Source organism: Mauremys reevesii, linkage group 2 (assembly GCF_016161935.1).
Source record: "Mauremys reevesii isolate NIE-2019 linkage group 2, ASM1616193v1, whole genome shotgun sequence".
Classification (NCBI taxonomy): domain Eukaryota; kingdom Metazoa; phylum Chordata; order Testudines; family Geoemydidae; genus Mauremys; species Mauremys reevesii.
In genome coordinates this window covers 170,636,519-170,660,116 of record NC_052624.1, presented here as the reverse complement: position 1 = coordinate 170,660,116, position 23,598 = coordinate 170,636,519, and the positions used below count along the sequence as shown (strand labels likewise).

Sequence of the window (23,598 nt, the reverse complement as noted above, 5' to 3'; positions counted from 1 at the left end):
AAGTTAGTTATATGGCAGCACCTTGCTACTACTGCAATCCCTTGACGCCTTTGAGGAGCAGTGGGCGCTGTCCGGGGTTCTCTGCTCGGTGTCCCCGTCAGACTCCCTTCTTATGACCCTTTGACCGCACTCCTGTCCCTGTTCTTTTATTAGTTGTCCCCCGCAATTAGTGGGTTTCTGAGGTCCTGTAGATCCTCCCCTTAGGCTGAGGGGGGGATCCGTTAGCATGGGGCGGGCGGCCGTTTCCCGGAAACCCAATAGATACTACTGCAATAGGAACTTTAGAAATGCTAATAGGTTAGCTAACAAAGACATACCTCACACCCCCAACTAATCTTTGTGGAAATGTTACATTGAATGTACCCTGATGGGTGGTTTCAGATTATTAGCCTGAAACTCTTAGATGAAGAATGCAATATTTTCTGCTTCATTGTGTTGTATTTATTGTAGAGGACTAAAAGAACCAGCATCAAACTGTAGAGTAGAAGGTCTGAGCTCTACTTAAAATCAAATGAGAAGAAAACGTGCTTTATAAAATGGCAATAAAAAGCCACCTAATAAATAGAGAAGAATTAATGGGTTGCAGTGATTTACAAGTAAATCATTTAATTGAGGATTCAGTCTACACAGGGTGCTGACTACACACTTGCCACCCATTACCCTTTTGTTTGTACTTAATGGAAAGAGGAGAACTGCTTTTTCCCCATCTCTCTATAGAAGTAAACTTGGATGCAGTCTGCCAGATTCTCTTGATACTTCATACTGGCCATGGGTGACCATGTGGCTTTTAACCACAGTTTTAGAATTACTCTCTAGAGTGCTGGTAACCTCAGGGATCATGGATTCCAACTGCTGCTGTGTGATGAAGGGAGGAAGGTGTTGTGGTGGATTTTTTGTTATTGTTTTTTAATAACCCTGATCAGGTGACTGGGATCAGGAACTAAAGTTGAGTCTCTTAAGAGCACTCCTGTGTATCATACCTTCATTATAGTGTAGTGTGGATTGTTGTTATGGCCCTTTGTTCTCCCAAAAGGTTTCACAGCTCCTCACTTTGCAGGATGTACTGCACTGCTGCATGTAAAGTGCCAAGGACACCAATAGTGCTTTAGAAATTATTAGGAATGTGCGGCTCTTCCTGTCTGATGGAACTGCCAGCTGTGGATGAAAAGTAGATAGAGTTTAGCTGGGTACATGTGCCCTCTAGGATGCTGTCAATCGGCATCTATCAGGGCCGCCCAGAGCATTCAGGGAGCCTGGGGCAAAGCAATTTCGGGGGCCCCTTCTATAAAAAAGTTGCAATACTATAGAATACTATATTCTTGGGGGGAGCCCTGTGGGGCCCGGTGCCTGGGGCAAATTGCCCCACTTGCCCCCGCCCTCTGGGCAGCCCTGGCATCTATCCTCCTCCACTAAAGTGGAATGTCAAAGCCAGGGGCGGCTCTACCTTTTTGGCCGCCCCAAGCAGTCATGCGCGGGAGGCGCCCCGGAGCCGCGGGAGCAGCGGACCTCCCGCGGGCATGACTGCAGAGGGATCGCTGGTCCCGCGTGGCTCGGCTGGACCTCCCGCGGCTGCGGACGGTTCGCGGGTCCGGCGGCTCCGCTTGAGCTGCCGCAGTCATGCCTGCGGGAGGTCCAGCCGAGCCGCGGGACGAGCGCCCCCTCCGCAGTCATGCCTGCGGCAGGTCCAGTCGTCCCGGGGCTCCCCTGCCGCCGGGGCCACTCCTCGGCTCGCAGCGGCAGGATCAGCTGGGGCCCCAGCCTTTTGCCGCCCGCTAGATTTTTCCGCCCTAGGCACCAGCTTGTTTTGCTGGTGCCTAGAGCCGCCCCTGGTCAAAGCCCTGTGTCATTGTTCTACCTGTTAGAATAAAACCACAAGCAGGTGATGCAACCGACAGTGTAACCATTGCTCATGCCTGCTGCTGCCAGCCACATGTAAATGATGTAATAACTGAGACTGTTGACAATGAATTGCTCTTAGAACCGACTATCAAGGCTTTGAAATGAATGAAGTTAGATTCGCAGACGATATATCCATAAGTGATTTCCCTCCACTGGGAGCCCTGACTACAGAACACTAAGTGAGATAGTAAGAAAAGGGACATCTTACTCAATAGGATCTGATTCTTGTGTGTGTTTAGAGTCTCCTGATTTAATGGCAAAATGAACCAATAGAACTATGACAGAAGGAGCTAAAATTCTAATTCCAGAGCCAAATTCTGCCCTTGGTTACACGAGTGCAAGTCTGTTCTTTAAGCTGGGTTTGCACAGTTGCAACTGAGGTAAACATTTAGTCTTGCAGAATCTTTTTTTGATGCTGCTGGTGCATGAGCCAGAAAGAACCCAGCCTGACTACATAGTGCTGGAAGATAGAAAATCCATCTAGATATATGGGTGTTTGCTATTAAACGGAACAGAGTTGATCTAGATGTTGGGAGATAATTATAACCCACTCCCCATTCCTAATTCTTCCACTTTGCTGTAGGTACAGTGGGCTTGCATTTTTTTTTTAAGGGTAGCAACTTTAATCAGCTTTTCTCCATTCTCTATCAGCCTCAGCAGACCTTATAGTTATTCCTCTTTATTGGGATGTTTGAAATAATGATATTATACTCCCTAATGTAATTTAAAAGTGTTTTTGTTAAAAATATGGGAATAACAATTATTCTAGCTCAACTGAAGTCATTAATGATTAATTCTGAGGGAGCATGGTTTTCTTTGATGTAGCACTCTGGGGACTTATTGATTCGCAATAACACAAACTGCCTGAGTTTTCTATTTGAAATTTTAAAATAAAAAATGCAAAGGTTGCTGGTACAGTATAAAAATCTCACTGACTGAACAATTTCCCCAGCAGGAGATTGTAAGGACAGAAGAGTAAAGATGATTATATAAAGGCCTAATTGTTTTCTTATTGACTTTCTATTTAAAACAAAATAGAGATTGTAAATAGAAAGACAACTGAGGCATTGATCTAATGTTATGGAATCCAGGTATCAGATAGTAGGCAAATGCTAAGTTTAATAGAACTGTTTGAACAGTGATCATGCATAATAGAGCTGCCAATCCTTTTACAGTATGCTCTTGCTAATGATCATTGCTCGTTTATGAACAAAAAACTATTAACACTGTTAGCAGTTCGAAACAGCAGTTTGTTCCAATGGAATGGTAGCATCTTGAACGCTGTTTTGTGGCAGTCTGGAGATCCAACACATGTGCCACCTTCTAGCAGTAGACAGCTGAGAAACCTATTTATAAAATTGTATTCAAAAGCCAAATCCTATAAACCAAATGAATACAAATTGGTGGGGGGGGGTGTATTATTATGTGTTTGTACAGTGCCTACTTCAGTGGGCCTGATCCTAATTGGGATCTGTAGGTGCTACCAGAATATTAATAATATAGTGTGTGAAAAGCCAAGGAAGTATTTGTACAGACCAATAGTTTCAAACCTGAGTTCCTACAATTAGAATCCTAAATGAAAATAGGTTAATTTTCAAAGATGCTGAGCTCCTGTAACTCCCAGTGACTTGAATGGGAATTGTGAATTCTCCGTGCTTATGAAAATCAAGCCATTTTTAATTCAGCTCACTACATATGGATTTAGAAAAATAGGAATTGTCATACTGGATGAGACCCAAGGTCCATTTAATCCAGCATCCTATATCTCCTACAGTGGATACTTCAGAGGGAGGTATAAGAACCTTGCAGTAGGTAAGTGTAGGATAATCTGCCCTCCACATAGGTCTCATCCTGATCTCTACTAGTCAGACTGGCTTAAGCTCTAAGCACACAGTTTAATATCCCATTCAAAAATGTTATTGTCATTAATTGTGATAACTCTGGATATTCTTGTTAGCCATATAATTGGCCAGTCTTTCTTTGAATCTTGTTAAACTCTTGACATCATGAGGCAATGAGTTCCACAGTCTGTCTATACGTTGTGTGAAAGTGTTTCCTTTTTATCAGTTTTAAATCTCCCACCTTTTAACTTCACCAGATAGCCCCTTGTTCTTCTGTTACAATTCAGGGAGAATAGATGCTCATGATCTGCTTTCTTTATGCCATTCATAATTTTATATACTTTTACCATGTTCCCTCTTATTAGTCTCCTTTCTAAGGTGAACAATCCCAATCTTTTCAGTCTCTCATCATAGGATAGTTTTTTTCCCAGGCCCTTGATCATTATTTTTGCCCTTCACTGAACCCTCTCTAATTCTTCCATATCTTGTTTTGAGATGGGAGATCAGTACTACATGCAGTATTACAGATGAGGCTGCACCATTAGTTAATAATGGCATTATAATTTCCAAATTATTCTCCATCCCATTCCTCATTTGCTTTTTGGACTGCAGCTACACATTGAGCAGAGGTCTTCATTGAGTTGTCTACGCACCCAGGTTTGAAAACTCAGGCCTCAATTCTCACTGTATGGCAACATAAGTAATAACAAGTGCTGGGAAATTAGGATTCCATCTCCCATCCTTATTGTCCCTGTGCCATCTGCCCTCCCTGCTCCCCCAAAAGAGACCAAATGTTAATGTGTGGGGAGGGGCTTGTGGTGTTTTTTGTGTTGGTTCTCTCACCAGAGAACCAGGAGACTTAATTAGAGCACCACATTATAATCTGAACTGCTTTAAGGTTCATCTGGAATTTTACTCACTGTCTCAGCAGAACGTTTACACCATTCTTTATTGCACCATGGAAACAAAGAGCCAAATTTTGCCTTCACTTGCAATGCTGCAGCCCCATTGACTCCACTGGGGTTGCACGTAGTGTAACTAAGGACAGAATTAGATCCCTTCAGCGTCTAGAGGGTCTTTTTTGAAAATTAAATATGTGCTGATCTGAAGAGCCAGGAAGTTCTAATAAAAACAATCTTTTCATAACCTATCTTCATTGATTTTTACTTAAATAACGTTACAGTGTAGCAGTAAAATGGACATTATACAACGTATTAGTCAGAGCATGGACAAATGTTATGGTGCCTAGTTGACATAATTGGGAAACCTCTCTCTCTAAGCCTTATGAAGCCATAGTTTTATCACCATCCATCAAATAACGATTGTTCCAACACTCTTTTGTATAGACAAGTATTCTGATAGTGGGACCTAAGATTAACTGGTTTGTGCGTATATAAGTACATCCTAACCATCCCCAAAACTTGTTTCTTAATGCCAGTATGATTAACTTTTATTAGCAAACTTGCATGATGAAGCAGCAGCAGCAAAGAGCAGCATTGCACTCTTAGTATCATCTCAGCTTCTTGTGTGCAGCACACTCAAATCTGCCTGAGAGGAGAGGAAGGCTCATATGGTATTCAGGACGCAATGCAGCTGAAAAATTGTGTGTGTGACATGTTCACTGCTTTGCTTGAGTTCTGCACAGCAGGGCTCGACTCACGCGAGCCATGCCTGATGTGTGATTTATTAAGGCTGCAAGCAGAGTGAATGTATAGTGCAATCCTCACCTAGGCCAGATTAGAATTCTGAGCTCATACTGGTTTGCAGGCTTTCACAAAGCAGAGTTTTGGCTAGGGCCAATCGAAAAGCTTGTTTCACTGTGGGTTGCCAAGTAGCATAAACCACTCAAAGACTTTATAATCTGAATGACAAAAGGGGGGAAGTACATTTTGACTGGCCCAGAAAGGTTAGACTGCAGTGTTTTGTCGTGCCACAATAATTTGGCAGTCTTTGCCCTACTACTCAGAGAAATTATTGTCTGAAAAAGTAAAGCCTTTCATAAGAATGGAATCTTGATTTTACAATGCCTTAGGGGACTCCAAGGCTTTCTTAAAACTGAAGTTCATAGCTTAGGGAGCAGGCATAGTACAATGACATTCAGTCAGATGGGAACCCAGAGGTACTTTAGATTAGAATTTTATAAAACCTGAATTCTAGTGGAATTGCAGAAAGTCTTCAAAAGCTGAAGTGGTCTCTAATCAGACCCATTTGAAATGTTAAGTCACCTAAATTATTTGATTCCATGCACCACTTTTCCCCATGGTAGGGTGACCAGATGTCCTGAGTTTATAGGGACAGTCCCGATATTTGAGGCTTTTTCTTATATAGATGTCCCCCACCCTCTGTCCTGATTTTTCACACTTTCTGTCTCGTCACCCTACCCCATGGAAGGGCTTCCAGTGGCCCAAAGAAACAACAAAGATTAGGGTAAATAGACACTGACTAACATTCACCGGCAAAACTCAATGACAGTCATTTGTAGGATCTGTATAAGTGGCATAACCATATATATCTGAGACAAGACTATCCACGAGCACAACCACAACTCCTGTGGCCTGGCAAGCACTGCTTCCCATCCCATCTTTCTGGGGATCTTTGCAAATCATAATAATGTAGAGTGCTGACTCCTACATTTCTCCTAAGGATCTTAATGAAAGGGTGGTTTTGTGGTTAAGTTATGGGAGTGGCATCTGTGACAGACTTCTTTTGTGACCTGGACCAAGTTGCTCTGTCTCCCTGTGACTCAGCTTCCCATATGAACCATCTAAATAAACAAAGGGGGTGAGAAAAGGAGCGGTATTATCCCCATTTTAAGCTCTGTGCCTTATTATGCCCATACACAACACACAGCACAATGCTTCTAGGTGACATTGTAATACAAGTAATATGAATATAGCTATTGTCATGACCACAGATATGGCTGCTGGCAAGAGCTGTATGTGGTAGGGCAGCCAAAGCTGAGACTTAGGTCCCATCTAGAACTAATTCTAAGTTGGAGGACCCAGATATAAGGCTGTCCCTTGACCTAGTTACACCAGGGTTTAAAAGAGCAGTGTTGGTGGAACCAGACCGTTTCCCTTTATTCTAGTTACAGGGTCATTGGCATTGCTAACCACAAGCATTCAGAAATCACGAGTCAGCCTTCAACTATCATGAAATGGTCTTAAAAATCATGAGACTATAAAACAATACATTTTGGGGTGGTTCTTACTTGCTTTCTAGTTTTTGAGGCTTTAGGATACACCTGGGTCAGCTTTTCTCTGCAACCATGAGGGCTAGGAACTTATTTTTTTAAAACCAAAAGGGGAGATTCTCACCTAATAACATAACTCCAGAAGATGGAGCTTTAAGAAAAAGAATTGGTGTTAGTCTCATGATAAAAACACAATGCTGGGACACTTCGGCTCCAACCACTAATTTAAGAGTGATGTAGCCAGATCCCATGATGTGACTTGCAGTTATAGCATAGACGGGGCCTGAGACCACTGCTTTCTTTCATTTCCTACCAAGCTCTCCATTCCTGGGTTGCTTGTCCACATTTGTCTATTATGAGCCTAAAGCTGTGGCTGGGGTTGTTAAACTGAGCTGCCTGTTCTAGAAATGTAGTATCTCAGTCTCTCTCCTCCCTTTAAAGTGAGTGTGATGATGCACCCCATAAGGCTTTAAGGAAATATGCTTATGAATACATATGTATGACATAACTGGAATATGTTTTATGCTATATATGCCATGTAACGTATCTCTGTAAAGTTATGATCTATTGAATCTATTCATTCTATTTGTATGCATGTGTCATTGTTGTATTCAAAGTTATGAATATTAGCTGTGTACTTGCTTGATATCTAAGTAGCCTCAGTAAAGCATTTGGTCAGCTTCTTGAGAAAGGAATGTACAAATTAAGTGCCCAATCAAGAAACACTTAAAGGACAATGAATCTTGGAAGGCTCTAATCCACATAAGAAGTCTACCTTATGATGTTCAGGGTAGCACGTAAACAATAGCTGCTGCCTGTAAAAACGGAGTCATGCATGGACATGTGACTTGCAAATGTGCCTCCAAAACTCCATCTTGGAACTGGACTTTGTATAGGAGAGAGGAGAGGGACTCCACCCACAAGAGAAAGTCTATTTAAACCCCTGAGAGACTCCACCATTTTGTCTTCAGCTGGCTAAAGAGAGAGCCTCTCCACCCCCCAAGGATACCTGAAAGAAACTGGAATAAAGGACAGTAACTACGGGGGATGTGAGTGATTGCTGGACCCAGACTAGAAGGAGACTAGTCTGTAAAAGGAAGCTTACTGGAATTCCTCTGAGGATGAGATTTTTATCTATATTCAAGTATCAGAGGGGTAGCCATGTTAGTCTGGTTCTGTAGAAGCAGCAAAGAATCCTGTGGCACCTTATAGACTAACAGACGTCTGTTAGTCTATAAGGTGCCACAGGATTCTTTGCTGTATCTATATTCAGTTTTCTTATTGTATTAGACATAGACTTCCATGTTCTATTTTATTTTGCTTGGTAATTCACTTTGTTCTGTCTCTTACTACTTGGAACCACTTAAATCCTACCTTCGGTATTTAATAAAATCACTTTTTACTTATTAATTAACCCAGAGTATGTATTAATACCTGGGGGGGGGGGCAAACAGCTGTGCATATCTCTCTATCAGTGTTATAGAGGGCTAACAATTTATGAGTTTACCCTGTGTAAGATTTATACAGGATAAAATGGATTTGTTTGGGAGTTGGGCATCTGAGTGTTAAAGACAGGAACACTTCTTAAGCTGCTTTCAGTTTAAGCCTATAGCTATTAGGGGATGTGATTCAGACTTGGGTCTGGGTTAGCAGCAAGCTAGCGGGTCTGGCTCAAACCAGGCAGGGCACTGAAGTCCCAAGCTGCTAGGGCAGGTAAGCAGGGGCAGAAGTAGTCTTGGCACATCAGTTGGCAGCCCCAAGGGGGTTCCTGTGATTCAACCCATCACAGTAAGGTTCACTTAAAGATGAATGTCACAATGGGTGAGAGCACATGGAACGTTTAAGTCCAATGCCAGGTGGCAGTATTCATTTTATATTCAAATGCCAGACTCATGTACTGGAATACAAATACCTTGAAAAGTGCTGGACTCACACACACATATTATTACTGTGAGAGGAACAAAAACATTTTTAAAGGGAAGGGGAAAAAGGATTTGGAATCCCTACATTTTGTAAACTGAATATATTTTTTTATTGGGCAAGCTGTTTCTCATGGTATGTTTCATTCCCTTCTCTTTGACATGATGAAGCTATATTTGTTAGTGTTTTAACAAGGGAAGGACATGATGGTCAGTCCATAAGGGGGTGGCCTGCCTTGAAGTGTCTACATTCATTGTCATGTGACAAAAAAAAATACTCTTTTTCTAAACTAAAATATGTGCCAAAGGACATGCAAAGTGAGTACTTCTTGAAACAGATGTATCTTTTCAGCAATTAGACATTAAGTGGACACTGAGAGTATACTAAATCAGCCTGGGTTGAAGGATAAGTATAAATCTCTTCCAGTTGTCACCAGAAAATAAACACTCGAGTCTTTATTACCGTGTTTGAACACAGAGGATTATATGATGGTGAATTACATTGACAAGCAGAGTGAACTCCCTGAGCTCTATTCCCAGCTGACTTGCCGTGTGGCCATGGATATGACACTTCAATGCTCTGCCTCTCAGTTTTCCCATTTGAAAATGGTTCAAAGGAGTGTTATGAGAATCAGTAATTGTATAATGCCGTGTGATACTTCTATTGTACCTATGCTTACAGGGCTATAAGAATTATGATCCAGTTGGTCAAACCCAGTTGTTACACTAATATAATGTTCCACATCTATGACAAGAAATCTAAAAATGAGTCACTAAAACTGTCCAGTGTGCAACTTCGGTGTATAAGAGCCAGCACAAGCCAGGCATTTCTAGCTCTTCAGTACTGTGTGCTGGAGACCCAGCAGGCTTTATTTTTAACTACACTTAGAATGCACACTACCAAAAGGATGTTAGAAACTGCATTTCTTAGAACACCAAATGTTCTCTCTTATTTTAAATATTGACAATGAACCTACTCTGGGCTCTAGCAGCTTCTAGGCTTATGTGACTCTACAGTATGTGCAATGAAATTCTTTTTGTGCATTTATATTTCCAGACATATAATATTGGATGTCATGGAATTGTTCGTATTATTTTACTGAGCCAGTGTATGCAGGGGATCTCATTTATTGTGATATTTTGGTTTGAATTAATAACGCATCTTCCACAGACTAGAAGGTTGCTTTAAAAACGGATGCCATAATAAATGTGTTTTCCCTTAATTTAACAGATGTCCATGAATTGTGATGAAGCTCCTGTGATTAAGATCCTGTCCCCTAGAGGAAAATGAGAGAGGCTTGGGAAAATCTGGTAATGTATGTAAGTGTGGCAAGCCTTGAGCCCAAGCATGAGTGTGTGAAATCACTGACCTTGGAAACTAGGTCTGTTCTAGCTGAAGTATCATGTTTCAATAAAAAACACTTGACACTGAATCATGTGTCCTGTGGTCCAAGAAACCTTCTCTGGCAAAGTAACAAACATGTCCTACAGTGCTGCTCTGTGAATAATAATGCTATTAAAACAAATGTAACCCAGTTAGTATACTGTTATGCATTGATAAGCTCCCAAAATCCTAAGAACCGGTTCCCTACTGGGTCCTCAGTGGCACTTTGGCGGTGGTGACAGGGTCTTCTCTCGCTCCAGGTTTTCGGTGGCATTTTGGCGGTAGGTCCTTCACCCAGAGTGAGTGAAGGACCTGCCACCGAAGTGCTGCTGAAGACACAGTAGGGAACCGCGCGGTGAGTACAAGCCCCACCTACCTGCAGGGCCGGCTTTAGGAAGTGCGGGGCTCAATTCGAACAGTTTTGACGGGGCCCCAGCAGGGATGACTAAAAAAATAAAAATAACATGTAAAAAAACAGATGGGGCTTGTACTCACCGGGCGGTGCTCCAAGTCTTCGGCAGCAGGTCCTTCACTCGCTCCAGGTCTTTGGCGTCACTGAAGGACCCGCCGCCAATGTGCCGCCGAAGACCCAGAGCACCGCCAGGTGAGTAAAAATTAGAAGGGCGCCTCCAGCCAGGGAAGGGATTCTCACTGGGCACAGGGCCCTCTTAGGCACGGGGCCCGATTCGGGGGAATTGGTGGAATAGGCCTAAAGCCAGCCCTGCCTACCTGTCTCCCCCCCACACCGATCCGACCCCAACCCACATCCTGCCCCTGACTGCCCCTCCTCAGAACCCACAAGCCAACAACCCCCCCTCTCCTTGTCCCCTGACCACCCCCTCCCAAAACCCTCCCACTCTAACTGCCCCCCAGGACCCCACCCCCTACCCAACTCACTCCTCTCCCTGTCCCCTGGCTCCCCCGACCCCATCCACCACCACCCCGACAGAGCCCTGGAACTCCCACACCTACCCAACCCCTTCCCCTGTTCCCCATCCCAGAACCTCTGCCCCATCCAACCCTCTCCCCGCACTCCCTATCCCCAGGATTCCCTGCCCCTTATCCAACCCCCCCACCCCCGGCCCCTTACCATGCCACTTACCCCCACCTCCCCCCTCTCCTGGAGCCTCAGCGCGCCACGTCCAGGAGTGGCCCTGGACAGCGCTGCAGCGGCATGGCTCCAGCAGGGCCTGAGCTCCCGCCAGTCGGCCCAGAGCTCACAGCCCCTCCCCATTACCACGCGGCTCTGAGCGGGAGAAGCTCAGGTCCCGCTGGAGCCATGCCGCTGCAGCACTGTACAGGGCTGCTCCTGGATGCAGCTCACTGAGGCTCCAGGAGAGCGGGGAGGCGGGGGTAAGCGGCATGGTAAGGGGCCAGGGGGAGGGAGGGGTTGGATAAGGGGCAGGGAGTCCCGGGGACACGGAGTGGGGGAGGTTGGATCGGGCCGAGGCTCTGGGGGGGCGGTCAGGGGATGAGGAATGGGTGGGGTTGGGTAGGTGGGAAGGCGGAGGCGGGGCCGGGGGGAGCCTCAGAGATTCTCGTGGGGGCCCCTGCAGGGCCCGAGGCCTGGGGCAAGGGGCAAATTGCCCCCCCTGGTGGCTCTGCCAACACATCCTCCCAGCCCCAGCCCGGCCCCCTTACCATGCCACTCAAAGCATCAGGGGCTGCAGAGCTGCGCTGGCACCAGCGGCTCGGCACGCTGCGGCTCTGCAAGGGGGCGAGGAAAGCGGGGGAGGGGCCGGGGAGCCTCCTCAGCTGGGAGCTCAGGTGGGCCAGAGGACCAGCATTTGCCCACCCCTTTAGCAACTGGTTCTACACTGGTTTCTAAATTTAACAACTGGAACCGGCTCCAGCTCACCACTGCTGTTATGTATTCTAAACCTAAGATGCAGGACTGGTATGGTATCCCGGCAGGTTGTGCCCTTTGCTGTCATGTGGAAGACCTGGTTTCATTTCCATTTCCATTCTCTGACTCACTAAGTCCCTGAGCCTGACACCTTAGTTATATTCAGTAGCATCTTAGTCTACTAAGAACTTGGCCTTATGCTGGAAATGAGGCAGAGGCAGCACGTTGACCATTTAAAGGAGGAAAGGAAGCACATCATGATGCTCTGAAGTGACCTCTCTAGTCAGTTAAGGAGTAAGGAGAGGTACCAAAGGAAATGACAGAGACAAAGTGGGTGAGGTAATATATTTTATTGGACCAACTTCTGTTGGTGGAAGGTCTGTGAGCTACAGAGAGCTCTTCTACAGGCCTAGGAAAGGAAATCTTAGGGTACATCTACCTTGCATAAAAAGACCCACAGCAGTGAATCTCAGAGCTTGGGTCAACTGACTCAGGCTCATGCTATGGGGCTAAAAATAGCAGCATAGGCATTTGGGCTTGGGCTGGATCCCAGGCTCTGAGACCCAGTGAGGAGGCAGGGTCTCAGAGCCTCGGGTCCAGCCCAAGCCCCAAAGTCTACACTGCAATTTTTAGCCCCATAGCATGAGCTCCACAAGCCTGAGTCAGTTGACCCAAGCTCTGAGACTCACTGCTGTGTCTAGCAGAGTTAAGAATTTAAGTTCCCAGGCAAACTACTATGGAAGATATTGAATTTTACCATTGAAAATAGAAACTTCACAACATGAAGGAGGAAGCCAGACTAAACAGTGACATCTACTTCCTGAGCAAATGCTAGAAACAAAACATCATTCCCAGAAGACGTACCATCTATAACTCTGACAGCTACATACAACTCTAAATCTGCTGAACAGCTCTGGAGAGGGCCCTTAGAAAAACCAAGGAACCATAACCTGCACCTTTCATACTCCAGAGGACCACCTCAAAACAAGAAATTCTCCCACATACTAGGAGAAAAAAATCAGGAAAACTACCTGGAGATCATGTAGCAACCTAAAACAACATCATACATAAACCCCGATGACAGCCATCCAACACAAAAACAAAAAGTGGAACCAACTGCAACAACCAATAGAGCACCACTTCTGGGAGAACCAAGATGCCAGGACCCACCACATAGACCCAACACTATCAAATTATAAAGATTATCCCTAACTGGCATGGAAGTATCTATAGTCTACAAGGGACTAAATTTCTGCCCCACCACAGAACCTGATAACATACGAACATGTAGCAAACAGGAAGAATTCTTCCACCAACTGCACCTCAAGGTATTCTTTCACAACAAAGTCAACACCACTGACAACTACTGTACCACATCTGCACTGACCGTCATAAAAAAAACCATCTGACTGGACATCCCCATAGTGGCTGAAACCACACAGTAAATCATTACATTAATTGCTTTGGGGGGAAAAAATTGAATGTAAAATCCTCAACAAACATTACATCCACCACAATCTCTCTACCACAAACAAGATAGCTACACAGTCGCTGACATCAAACCACAAGGTAGTGATCAAAGCAGAAGAAAACAGAGTTGATATCACAGTCCTTAATCCTTACTACGTCAATGAGGCCAATGACAACTCTGATACCACGTACTAAAAATAACTCAAAGAAGACCCCATATCACAATTCACACAGGAATTTAAAGATACCATCAAATCTTTCCCCATATAACTCAAAGAAAAACTCTACAACCTCATTCCTGATGAACCTACCCCAGAGACCTTCTGCATGCTTCCCAAGATATAGAAAAAAGGGAACCATCATGGCTGCATCATGGCTGCCTATGGCACTCTTCCTGAGGAATAACACAACTCATAGAAACTATCCTCAAACCACTCAAGCCCCAAAAGGGCCAGCTTCTTCCAAGACACTACCGACTTCCCCCAGAAACTCCATAACATAACAATCTCCCCCAGAACACCATTCTTGCTTCCATGGATGTCACCTCCCTGTATAGCAACATCCCTCACAAAAATGGAATTACTGCCTGCCTCAATTACCTACAAGATAATGTACAACACTTAGAAACCCACCCAAAACACATCAAAATGGATGAATTTGGCATCCTTACCCACACTAACGTCACATTTTAAAACAAACATTTTGTCCTAACCATGGTAACAACCACAGATTCTAGGATGACTCCCCAGTATGCCAACTTCTTCATGAGCCACATCCCCCCAAATTGGAAGAATTTGGTCCAATAAACAATATTACCTCACCTACCTTCTCCCTTTCATATCCTGGAACCAACCTGGCTACAATAGCACTACAAACATCCTGAAGGAAATGCTGACTAGTTTGACTGGCTCCCCCTGGTGTGCCACTGAGCCCTCTGACCGACATCAGCCTGGACTCCCTCTCACACTGTGCTGCTGTGACAAGTTGCAAAGCCCTCCAAGCTTGCACTTTCACCAGCATTCGCACAGGTAGGGACACACCCAGCTTCCCAGCCTAGGACCTCAGAGCAGTACCATCATGCCCTGGTCAAATCTGGCCAGTATATGGGTTTAACTCCTGGTCTGCCTCTCCCTCAATGTGAAGAGGACCATGCATACTTGTGGTAACCAAACTGAGATTTTCACTGGTTTGGATTAAAACATAAAATAAATTTATTAACTACAAAAGGATAGATTATAAATGATAGCAAACAGATCAAAGCAGATTACCTAGTAAATAAACAAAACTGCAAACTGAGTTTAAAATACTAGATAGGTAGGATATGATTTAGCAAATTCTCACCCTGAGTGATAAACAAGCTGGCAGGTTCTTAAGGCACAAGCTGCCTTGGCTCTGCAGCTTGGGTTTTCCGGGTTTTCATACACAGGCTAGCAATCCCTTAGCCTGAGACCATCACTTCCCCCCTGTTCAGTCTTTATTCCTCTGGTATTTCTAAGCGTGTTGTTGTAGGGAGAGTGAAGTCCCATCATGATGTCATTGTCCCCCTTTTATATCTTCTTCCCACTTGCTGGAAAGCTCTTTTGCTGTGACCTGGGTCAAACAGTTCCCATTGTGTAGTGCTATCTCTGAGAGGTTTCTACTGTACACAGTTCCTGGGGTAATCCTTGTGCTTGTGTGCTTTTCCTCAATAAGCCATTAACATTGTTTGGCCTTTTTACTGTTGTACCTGAAAGGTTGCTTGTGGGTATTTTCAACTTCAAAACATGTTTCAGTAACACACACACACAGCCAAATTTCATAACTTCACATATGATGATAGCACATACAATCCAATGAGATATTAATGTCTAGCAGATCAAGACTTTTAGAACAATAACTCACAAGGCATACTTTGTACAAAACATATCCTAATTACATGACAGTGGTGAATATTGGGGTGCCAGGGTGTGTCACAGTTCTCCTCAGCACAACCATGACTGAATACTTGTATTGTAGGAGTTATAAAGTAAGAGAAAATGAAGGCTTGTTAGAGCTCCAGTGAGGACACAGAGGACCCCTCCCCCCCTCCCCCAAGATAAGTAAAAGCAGAAATTAACCATGTTCATTTTCCTACTAGTAATGCTTTAGGGCCCTAGTTTATTGTTCGCTGTTGATTCAGTGCACAACCAGTAATCAAACCAGGCAGCCTTTAAAAGTTGGAATTTATTGGTTGTCTCTTTGAGACTCATTATTGTGCTTGCAAAAGTTAATATCATGGCACAGTCTGAATTCTCAGTGTATAGTACTAGAATTTCACTCTATACATTATTTATAGTTGCTGCAGGTATTCCAAAACCTCACCAAACCTCCTGTTTTACCTGCATTAAAAAGCCCCATGAGACAGCTTTGTTTAAACAGGAAAGTTTTTTTTAATAGGAAGTTGTGATGGTGTTGGGGAAAAAAGATGTGCTAAAGGAAGTTTTACCCATACAACATTGCCATTGTAATTTCACATCTTTCTTTAATGCTTTGTATGTGTTAGGCAGTGCATGTCACTGAAGTCTCCCTAGCCCACTGCCGTAGACTAATTAGTCTAAAAGACTGTTGATGCTTAAACATAATGAAAAGGGGAAATGACAAAAGAGACAGTGGCCTGTGCCACAAATAGGATTCCTATTATATAGCTTCTGCATCTTAAGTAACATCAACCAAAGTTCAGTTAAAGAACACTGTGATCAGTATTGATCAGTTTGCTGAAGAGTTCAGCTCCTAAGGGCTGGTCTACACTGGGAACCTACATCAGTATAGTGATGTCTCTTGGGGATGTGAAAAATTCTTTCATTGACCTAGCTACCACCTCTATGGGCAGTGGATTACCTGTGCTGATGGGAGAACACTTCCTGTCAGCATAGGTAATGTCTACAGTGAAGTGCTTCAGCAGTGCAGCTGCAATAGCGGTTTAAGTGTAGACATAACTTCAGTATTGTGTAGTATTTTGGTGCTGAAAGTTAACTTGAAAAAGCCAAGGATACTATTCAACAGCACAAATACCTGCGACCTTCTCTTCCCTACTCCAACTCAAAATGAATGAATTTACAACTCTACTCCAGAAAATGACGCCATCTTAACTCAACAGATTCCTTTAACAAGTAATTATTAAAGTCAATGGAACCTATGAATAAGTGCTACTTAAGTGACATTTACCACTGTGCAGAGAACAACCATGAAGCCTATGTAACACTTAAGTCTCACTTAAACCCTTAAAATAGGTTTTACGTGGTGTACAGGCCTTGTGCTGGCTCTTTTATCCAGGCATGAGTTTCACTCTCTGTAAGAGCAGTAAAATCAGGCTCTAAATTATGTTTTACCCCTGTTAGCCTTGCAGACCCAGAGAGTAATCTGGATTCTATTCCTTCTCATGCCTCATCAATAGAACTGTTTATTAAGTCCCAATCAATCACATCTGCAAATCCATCAAAGACAATGGGACTCCACAGATGTCACTGAGGGCATAATTTGAAAAGAAGGGAATTGCACCTGTGTAAATGAGGGCAGAAATTGGCCTGCAGAATTCTTATTATTGCATTGAGAAGGAAAGAGCCCAGTTTGGGGTCTCACATTGTGGTTGCAAAGATGACAGAGAAATCATCTTATTACGTTGACACTAAGTGGATTGGATATGGAAACAACAGAGAAGCAATACACACTGGGAGACACGGTGCTATTTTTACAATCGTATCAGAACAGACCTCCCCTTTCAAATACAATCCCTACTGCAGTGAGTTTGGTTGTCCAATCCAAGTCCCAATGCACACATTTCCACCTGGATCAACATAAAACTACACCACCACAACCAGCACCCCTGCTGACAGCCTCTTAGAGAATTCAGCGACTGAATGAGCTTAGGGAGGGAACTATCCTCTCTGTTCTAAACAGGTTAGTTCCTCTAGGTTGGGATTGATGTTTATGGGCAGGGTGGTATGAGGAAGCTTACGTTACTACTGCCTGCTGTATACCTAACAGAAGATTCCAGTTACAAGGTCTGTGAAGCCAGCACAATTAGCAGATATTCCTGTAAATTCACAAGATCGTTTTTAAAGGGATATGCAAGATGCATTATTTGTAGAGGCAATGGCAGTAAACATTTCTTTAATCATTTTTTATGCCCACTAATTCTTCTAAATTTAGCACCTGTGTCCACTAATCTCCAAGCCATCTGGAAGGCATCAGATATCAAAAGAAAAAGGAAAGTAATTGCTCTGGCTCTGGGGAATTAAGCATTGAATTTGTGGGGAAGAAGGATTTAGTCAATGGATTTCTTTCAGGACACCCTCAAAATCTGGCTGCTTAGTAAGCAAATGCTGAATCAAACATCCGTGTGCCATATAAGCACAACTAAACCTGTACAATTACTGCACTCATTCACTTGCATAACAAGTCACATGCCAATTACTTCACTTAGCCTGTTTGAGAGAAGGAGGAGGATCCACTGAAAGAGAGTCTGCAGAGCAGCTGGAAGCAATTTCTTTGTCTTCTCATTACTTTCTTTTGATCTTCTTTCTTCATATTTGGCTATGTCATCACTGCAAATAAGGGGCGTGTTTACCATGGGAGAACTAACTTGCATTAGTTATCACACTGTAAAATCCTAGTGGAGACAAGGCACATGTAGTTTTTAGCATGATGTAGCTGTGGAGGAGGGGTGGTCAACACCATACCTCCCCCTGTGGTTGACCTCATCAATTTAGTTCACTATTAAATCTACAGGTGTCTTGTCTCCAGTAGGATTTTACAGAGGGATCATTAATGCACATTTGTTATCTCATGGTAAAAACACATGGCAATGAATACAAAGCCTTTCTGTCTGTCTCCTTTTTCAGGCAGTGGATCTGGGCTGACCGTGTTTACGGGCCCTTAATGCAGGGGAGTAGACAGCTTTTTTTATTTGGAAAGGGGGGGAGAGCTAAATAAAATAGCTGTTGAATATCATCTTTACCCACAAACATCTTTACCCACAAACAAGCTAATTATTGTGGCAGAGGCAGTCACCTAATGTCTCAGTTTCTCTTCAACCCAGGCTTCCATAAGCATCTGATGGTCTCAGCTGCTTGAAGTCCTTTGTCTTCCCGAGTGGTATCAACTGTCTCAAGGTAGCTGGGATTCTGCTGAAGGTTTCTCCTGTAGCAGGTGCTAACTCCTTTCTTCCCTGGTTGGGAAATGGTTCTGCAACCAGAATCTCCTGTTCTTGTGAAGCGGAACTCTGTGTGCCTTGGTGAGGCTCACTTATCTGTGCTTTTCCCACTCTTTCTGCAGCAATGCTGGCTATTTCCCTCCTCTCAGAAAGGCTAATGATCCTCTGCCTTTCTAGCTCTAGGTTGTGCATGAGAACTTCTGATTCCCCTCTCTCTTGAGAGACCTGGGACAGGCTCTTCTCCCCCACTTCCGTGTGCTCTTTTCCAAAGAGAGTGGGGAAGCCAGTCATCATAAAACCCAAGATTTTTTGGCTGGCTTTTTGCAGCCTCTAACTCCAGTTCTATCATGCCTGGTGGTCAAAGGGCCTCCAGCTACCATCTTATTTGTAGTCTTTTCTTGTTAGTCTCTGGGTGAGAGAGGACCACAGCAGGTTATACAAGAAAAACGTAAAAGCAATTGTTTTCCAATGTAATCAACTGCTCAGGTGCAGGCTGTTCCCTTTCTTCAGTGCCACATTCCAAAAAATCTGTTTTTTCAACAAATGCAGTGACTATATAAAGCCAAAGTGGCAATTCTTCAACAACAAAACTTCAAAAACAGACTCCAACGTGAAACTGCAGAACTGGAATTAATTGGCAAACTGGACACCATCAAATTAGGCCTGAATAAAGACTGGGAGTGGATGGGTCATTACAAAACCTAATTTCCCCCATACTAATTTCCCTCTACTGTTACTCACACCTTCTTGTCAACTGTTTGAAATGGGGAACCCTCATTACCACTACAAAAGTGATTTTTCCTTCCTTGGTATTCTACTGTTAGTTGAATTGTCTCATTAGACTGACCCCGCACTTGGTAAGGCAACTCCCATCTTTTCATGTACTACGTATATATATACCTGCTACTGTATTTTCCACTCCATGCATCTGATGAAGTGGGTTCTAGCCCACGAAAGCTTATGCCCAAATAAATTTTAGTCTCTAAGGTGCCACAAGGACTCCTCATTGTTTTTCCTAAATGTTTCAGTTTGCCAGAGGTGTGTGTGTGTGTGTTTTAATTCGGCAATTAAACAATGTATATTTTCAAGATGCTAAAAGGAAATTGATTAAAAAGGACACTACACGTCTTTTCCTGTGTGTAACTTTGGAAAACTTTGCTCATTCTGGTTTGATGATTTTCAAGGATTCCATTATTAGAAAGCTAGTGATGATATGCTTTCTTTGCACCTAAAAGTTGTACAATAGTAGAAACTACTTTTGGTTAACTACACAGATGAAGCTTTTTACACAATCTGAATTCTCTCATTGGAAAAAGGCTCAAGTCAAATTTGAGAGGCATCAACATGAAACAGCTGATATACTTCAAAAGACCACAAAGAATGTTGGTGAGATGCTAAGATTTCAGTACTATCAGAAGAAAAAGGGAAGAATCTAATAAAAGTAGTAAATAGTATATGTTCTCTTATCAGACAAGAACTTCCACTGTGAGGCCATTATACTGACAAGCTGAAAATCTGCCCTTAAATGAAGAGGTAGACTGTAACTTTATTCAACGGCTTTGTTTGCAGGCAGAATATAACCCTAATATTCCAAGTGGCTGAAAGTAAAGATAAATTCTAAGTCCAATTATTCACAGTGAGATTATGGAAATCATGGCTCTTAATTGTGAGGGATAATTTCTGGAACATGGTATACAATTACAGTAGATGAAACAGGCTTCAACAATGAGCACGTGGTTTTGTCTGTGAAATGAGGATGACATGAATGTTCATGAAGCATTAATTGTGCTGTACAATGTCACCAGTACAATGGTGGAGGTAATCGTATCAGTAATTAAAGATATTAATGCATCTAAAATCTGAGAATCAACAACTGTCACCGATAGTGCTATGATGATGCTGTTAATATGGCAGGCTTAGTATCCGGTGTAGCAACTACATTGCAACAGGAGGAACGTGTGTGTGTGTGTGTACACACACTCAGTGCTACGGGCATACTTTGAATTTGACATGGCAGGATGCTATTAAAAACCACTATCCTAAAAGATACTCTTGAAATTGTTTACAAAAATCACAAAATAAATTAAAGAATCATCTGAACTAGATTTTATAGAACATAAAATATGATGTGTTAAGTTTATCACTAGGCATCCATGTCTTCTGTCCAACAAAATGGACTGTGAGGGCAGAAACATTGATTTTCGTTTCTGAGAACTACTTTGCACAGTGTGCAATTTGAGAGGTTGCAAAGGATGCAGCAAAAAAACCTGGAATGAGAGCCTGAACTGGTGGCTTAGTAACTCAGATAGAAAAGCTATATATCCCCCTTTGGAAGTGAACTAGGTTGAAAAGTCCTAATCATGGCGAACAACCTGTCCACATTCTGTTAAGTGTTGGATGTTTCAGCAACAGAAGGCAAATCTCTTATGAAAATAACACTTAATTCACTCCAGTCCATCCAGTCGGATGAGAGATACAACTTAAAATCCACTGGAAAAGTTTATAATTAGAGATAGCTGGAATGCTTGAGCTTCCAAGGAAGAGAAAAGTTCCCAAGAAAATGCAAATAGGGGTAGATGAATCCAGCTACCCAAATTCAGCAAAGGGTACATCTACTTTGAAGTAACTGATTTTACAATGTCCAGTATTCAGTCAAGATTTGAACAGAGAGGCTACAAAATTATTCAAATTCTTGAAGCTCTCATAAATCCAAACATAACAGAAATGCAATGTCAAGACATGCTTCAGGTGTATGGTTCCAATTTCAGCCATGATTGACTAATCACTCAGCATCATCTGTTGGAAGCCAACTGTCATCTTACAGAAAAATTGCTGAATTCGGTTCAGAAATATCTGAATTTCCTCAGCTAAGCCAAACATCGGCTGTTTTCCAAAGTGGTAAAGCTGATGATGATTTTGGTGGTACCTGCAACCACTGATGTAAGTGAATGTTGTTTCAATGATCTATGTCAGGAGTTCTCAACCTTTGTCTTTCTGAGGCCTCCCAACATGTTATAAAAACTCAAGGGCCCAGCTATGCCACAACAATTGGTTTTCTGCATATAAAAGTCAGGGCCATCGTTAGAGGGTAGCAAGCAGGGCCATTGCCTGGAGATCGCCACAGTGGCCCCCACAAAGCTACATTGCTCAGACTTCAACTTCAGCCCCAGGTGGTGGGGCTCAGGGCCCTGGGCTCCAGCCCCATGTGGTGGGGTTCAGCTTTCTGCTTTGGACCCCAGCGAGTCTAACACTGGCCCTGTTTGCCCCCCCCTGAAACCTGCTTGCGGCCCCACAGGGGGCCCCAGACTCCTGGTTGAGAACCACTGATCTACCTCCATATGAAGGGCTACAGCATTAAAACATGGGATTGATCCACAATGGGACTATCACTGCTCAACTGATGTATGATTTAACATTTACACAAGGACAAAATTGTGGACTTACACCTTACAGATGTTGCAGAAGAATTCATTTCAATAAACCCAGGGTGAAGATCATTGTTGGAACTCTCTGGTTTGTAAGTCATTCTTTTTACTCTTTTTTAAAATAATGCTTTAATGAGTAGTTTTGTACCATGACTAACTGTGTCCGCTTTTAATAAAGAGAGATAAATGAGCTTCTGTGTTCTCTTTAGATATTAATTCAATCCCTAAATTTTTAAGGGGGCTAAAGCCACCTGAAGCCCTCAAGGTCTACAACCCAGTCTTCCAGTGTTGGTATTAAATATCCAGCCTCGCTTCTCCCACATAGTAAGGGATGGGGTTTACTTGATTTCCCGAAGGTATTTGGACTCTAAGCTATCTCTAAATTAACTAATATTACCCAACTAGACAAAGGTTTATCTGATTTTGAAAATAATATGTCTCCATAGCATTTTCCCCATAATGTGCTAAAAAATGATAAAGGTTTGCAGAAGGAAGATTACTGTATAATTCTTCTTCAAGTGCTTGCTCATGTGTATTCCACAGTAGGTGTGTGTGCTCACCACGTGCACCGGTGCCGGAAGTTTTCCCCTTAACAGTACCCATAGGGGGAACGCTGCTGCGACCCCTGGAGTGGCGCCTCTATAGTGCTATAAGGGGAGCCGCACGCTCCCCCCACCCTCATTTCCTTCTTGCTGCCAGTGACAGTGCATTGGAACTACCTGCTCCAGCTTTGCTGCAGCTCATCCAAGACCTCGTTTGGTCATTAGTAGTACCTGTGTTAGTTAGTCCAAGAAAAGTTTCAGTTTAGTCAGGTAGTTAGTGTTCGGGCTAGCGTGACCAGACAGCAAATGTGACAAATCGGGAGAGGGGTGGGGAGTAATAGGAACCTATATAAGAAAAAGATCCAAAAATTGGGACTGTCCCTATAAAATCGGGACATCTGGTCACCCTAGTTCAGGCTGGGGAATGCTCCAGGCCCCAGAGTTTAAATCGTGTGAGTCTTGCAGGCGTTCGATGCCCAGAAGTGACCCACACACCGACTGTCTCTGCTGCCTGGGCGAATCTTACATCAGCAACTGCTGTAAGATCTGCAGGTCCTTTAAACCCAGGACAAAAAAGAGAGAGAGACATTAGACTTCGGGCCCTTCTCATGAAGTCGGCACTGGCTCCAACCCCGGTACGCCGAATGGAATTGGCACTGGGCACTTTGTCTTCAATGCACGGTGATCTCCCGGCACCTCCCAGTGGCCAGCACCGCTCCCCGTCGAAGAAGCAGAGAAAGACTCCATCTTCTCAGAAGCGTCAAGAGAAAGCAGGGGGTGAGGCTAGACCTGTGTCGGGCAGCCCCAGTTCCCCAGTTCTCTAGAGCTCCAACTCAGGTTGAGCAGCCTGGATGCCCTCAACGCCAGAGGTCCTGCAGGCAGTCAAGGACATTATGACTCTGCAGGTGC

The 23,598-nt window shown here is 43.5% G+C and overlaps 1 long non-coding RNA gene across 3 annotated transcripts in view; it reads left to right on the top strand.

Annotated features, from left to right (window-relative positions):
• Positions 1-23,598, top strand: part of LOC120398504 — a 93,133-nt gene that overhangs the window by 62,159 nt on the left and 7,376 nt on the right. For all 3 annotated transcript variants that reach the window (XR_005594484.1, XR_005594483.1, XR_005594482.1), the window contains one exon: positions 10,084-10,172. This is a non-coding gene — a long non-coding RNA (uncharacterized LOC120398504). The remainder of the gene's footprint in view (positions 1-10,083; positions 10,173-23,598) is intronic.